We start from the raw sequence: 4,444 nt of genomic DNA, 5'->3' as shown, positions 1-4,444 counted from the left end.
GTGAGAACTCATACACCATCCTGAGAACAGCAGCATGGGAGTAACGGCCCTGGTGACTCAATTACCTCCCGCCAGATCCCTCCCAAGACAGGCAGGGAGTATGGGAACTACAATTCAAGATGAGATGTGGGTGTGGACGTAGCCAAACCATATCAAGGAACATCTGTATTCATTCCTGAATAAAAATTGCTGAATCTGTTTTAATCATATCTCTCCCTAAGCAAAATGAAACATGTAATTTCGAACTACAGAATGCAATCATTCCTCAGTATGTGAGGAGGATGGATTCCAGGACACCAATGAACAACAAAATCTGAGGTTGCTCAAGTTCCTTATATAAAACGGTGTTGTATTTGCATGTAACGTATATACATTCTTTTGCATACTTTAAGCTCAAGAGTACTTATGATACCTAAAACAATGTAAATATTACATAAATAGTTGTTATACTATGTTGTTTTTTAATGTTTTTGTTGTTGTTTTTTCATTGAAAAAAAAAAGGTCTTCCATCCATGGTTGGTTGAATCTGAGGATGTTTTGCAGATACAGAGGGCTGACTATATAAGCAAAAATCATTTTAATGATACTTAAAGATCTAATGTAAATGACTTATATTTTAGTTAAAGAGCTTATTTTATTTCTCCATAGTCTACGGATGGCATCAACTAAATTGAGAAAACATAAAGCCAGCTACTTAAAAGAAGCAACAAGAGATTGATCTATTTCAGTTCAGAGAAAGAATAAGAAACTGGTAACAGCCCCTTCTCTCTAGAATTCCATTCAATGGTTAAACTTGGGGCTGAGTTTTCTGTCCCTCTCCATGAACAAGCAAAACAACCAAAGAGTTAATAACTTTTCCTAGACCAGGACTCAGCTGTAAGGGAAAAGCTTGTCTGGAAGAGCTGAAGAAGTGGTGTGAGGTTTTCTGAGATTACCTAACAGAACATTATTTGGTGATAGTTACACTAAAAGCCAAGACTTTACCACTATACAATATATCCATGTAACAAAACTGACCATGTGGCCAGCCGCGGTGGCTCACGCCTGTAATCCCAGCACTTTGGGAGGCCTAGATGGGCGGATCACGAGGTCAGGAGATCGAGACCATTCTGGCTAACATGGTGAAACCCCGTTTCTACTAAAAATACAAAAAAATTAGCCAGGCGTGGTGGCAGGCGCCTGTAGTCCCAGCTATTCGGGAGGCTGAGCCAGGAGAATGGCATGAACCCGGGAGGCGGAGCTTGCAGTGAGCCCAGATCGCACCACCGCACTCCAACCCGGGCGACTGAGCAAGACTCCGTCTCAAAAAAAAAAAGGAAGAAGAAGAAAAGAAAAAAAAAAAAAAACTGACCATGTACCCCTTAAGATTATATAAATAAAATTTTTAAAAAGAAAAAAACTTGTAACAATTTAATATCGTGCATTGATAAAAGAAATACTTGTATGAAATTTTTGACCTCCAAAAATATATGACTTCTATGTTGCTGACGTAAGTTTAATATTAAATTTATATTAATATTTAATTTTAAGAAATTGAAATCCTCTTACCAAATTATTTCCCAGATAATCTGAATAACTAAAACAAACCTCTAGAAATATGATCCATAAAAACCACAGAAGTACAAGTTAACCCTTGCAATGAAAAGGTGCCTCAAATACAGATTCTAAATATATTTAAAGTTATTTATTTATTTATTTATTTGAGACGGAGTTTTGCTCTTTTTGCCCAGGCTGGAGTGCAATGGCACCATCTCAGCTCACTGCAAACTCTGCCTCCCGGTTTCAAGCGATTCTTCTGCCTCAGCCTCCTGAGCAGCTGGGATTAAAGCGCCCGCCACCGCGCCTGGCTAATTTTGTATTTTGTAGTAGAGACAAGGTTTCTCCATGTTGGTCGGGCTGGTCTCGAACTCCGACCTCTAGTGATCCGCCCGCCTCGACGTCCCAAAGTGCTGGGATTACAGGCATGACACCGTGCCCGGCTATGATTTTTTATATTATAATAAAATTCAGAGAAAAAAAAAAAGAATGCCAGTAATTTTTAAAAGTATTTTACCATAATTTTCTCAAGAAGAAAAGAAAATTAGAAGAAAGTAAAAAACATGGTGCTGGACCGGCCAGCTCGGAGCCAGGGTGGCGGGGCTCCAGCCGGACGTCCCCTCATGCCAGCGGGGTCTCTGGCGCCCCTCTGGTCAGCGGGGCCCCAGCAGGGGAGGAGCTGCGAGACCACACGGGACACCGGGGTGGGCCCCCATCCTGGAGCCAATGGCTTGGAGCAGGGGCTGGGACCTGGCAGCACCGGGCCAGAGCCCCCTCTATCCCTGGCCATCGCGGACTCCAGGCGCTCCATACCTGGGGTGGCAGTGAGATTCGCTGATTGAATGAGCAATGGTGGCCCAGTTGCAAGCAAACGGGTTTCATCACCTTAAATGGTTTTGAATGAATGAAGCCATATTTGCTTAAAAAGACGTACAGCCCATCGTGTGACCTACAGAGTTTGTGGACAGATTTATATTGGGTTCATAGTGGCATCATGCGCGCAGACTCCTGCGAGTTCCCCAAGTTCTTAGAGGACTGCCTTGCCTTTTGATCTGAGTTGCAAAGTTCCATAAAGAATGGCCAGTGTGGATAAGTAGAAAGTTAAGAGAGAGCAAGTGCACCGAATCTGTGAATGTATCCGCCCCCAGGTCATGAACGGCCCCCTGCACTCCATCCCCGCCCTGGGTGTCGCTGCTAGACTGCGCGACTGCACCGTGGAGATGCCCATCCCAAAGGACCTGGCCACCATGGCCTTCTGTGATGCGCACTCCACGCAGGAGATCCACGAGATGGTTTTACATGAAGCCGTGGATGCCATGAGGTACCACACCATCACCTGCACCAGGGAGGACCTGGAGAAGTTCAAGGCCCTGAGAGTGACTGTGCGGACAGGCAGTGACTATGACAACGTGGACAAATCAAGGCTGCGGGCGAGCTCGGGATTGCTGTGTGCAACATGCCCTCGGCAGTTGTGGAAGAGACACCCAACTCAACCATCTGCCACATCCTCAGTCTGTACGGGAGGAACACGTGGCTGTACCAGGCACGGCCGGAAGGCACGTGTGTTACAGCGTGGAGCAGATCCGAGAGGGGGCCTCGGGAGGGGCTCGCATCGGTGGAGAGACGCTGGGGCCTCATCGGCTTTGGTAGCACAGGGCAGGCGGTTGCAGTTCGAGCCAAGGCCTTTGGATTCAGCATCATATTGTATGACCCTTATTGCAGGATGGGATAGAGCGGTCCCTGGGCGTCTACACCCTGCAGGATTTGCTGTGTCCGAGTGACTGCGTCTCCTTGCACTGCAAGCTCAACAAACAAAACCACCACCTTATCAATGACTATGACTATAAACCAGATGAGGTAGGGAGCATTCCTTGTGAACGCAGCCCGTGGTGGCCTGGTGGACGAGAAAGCCTTAGCACAGGCCCTCAATGATGGCAAGATAAGAAGGCAGCTCTTGACGTGCACCAGTTGGAGCCCTTTAGCTTTGCTCAGGGTTCGTTGAAGGATGCGCAGAATCTCATCTGCACTCCTCACGCGACCTGGTAGGTACAGCCAGCAGAGGCGGCTGCCACCGAGATCCGCCGAACCATCATAGGTCGCATCCCAGAAAGCTTAAGAAACTGTGTGAACAAGGAATTCTTTGTCACATCAGTGCCTTGGTCAGTAATAGGCCAGCAAGCAATTCATCCCGAGCTCAATGGTGCCACATACAGATATCCGCCAGGCATCGTGGGCGTGGCTCCAGGAGAACTTCCTGCAGCCTTGGAAGGGATCATCCCTGGAGGCATCCCAGTGACTCACAACCTCCCCACAGTGCTGCATCCTTCCCAAGCTCCCTCTCCCAACCAGCCCACAAAACATGGGGACAATCGAGAGCACCCCAACGAGCAATAGCAGAGAATGCTTGAAGGTAATCATTCAGATACACTTGGGGCCAAGAGACAGTGAAAAATTGATGAACTCGGAGAAAATGAATCTGACGGTCTTTCTAACTGATTCTGGACATATATGCATTATTGATGTTGCAGTGTTAAAACTACAAGAGCTAAAACCTGGATGTCGTCTGCTTACGGAAGCGCTGAAAGAATAGGATGTGATTTATTGATGACCTGCTTCTGTCACTGTGTCTTAAGTCTTTCATCTTAACCACCAAGAATAAATAGAGCTTTTTCCTTTATCAGCCCTTTGGCCACATCAGGTCCTGAACACCCTGCTCTAGAATGTTGCGTCAAGAGTTCAAACACCAAAATAAAAAACACTAAGAGGAAATCCCCATCTGTCTACAGAGGCTGGTTACCTCTTTTTGCTAAGAGGAAGATCACATGACTACAAAATGGGGAGAGAACGGTTTGCCTGTGGTAGACACCTGCGCGCATAGGACTGAAGACACTAAAGGCTTCTGTACAGA

The 4,444-nt window shown here is 46.4% G+C and overlaps 1 pseudogene; it reads left to right on the top strand.

The window, feature by feature from the left end:
• The first annotated feature begins 2,612 nt into the window (after window positions 1–2,612).
• On the top strand, window positions 2,613–3,992 carry LOC102142504 (C-terminal-binding protein 2 pseudogene; annotated as a pseudogene).
• The last annotated feature ends 452 nt before the right edge of the window (window positions 3,993–4,444 follow it).

This window comes from Macaca fascicularis, chromosome 18 (assembly GCF_037993035.2).
Source record: "Macaca fascicularis isolate 582-1 chromosome 18, T2T-MFA8v1.1".
In the NCBI taxonomy this organism is placed as follows: domain Eukaryota; kingdom Metazoa; phylum Chordata; class Mammalia; order Primates; family Cercopithecidae; genus Macaca; species Macaca fascicularis.
This window is presented reverse-complemented; position numbering and strand designations above follow the sequence as displayed.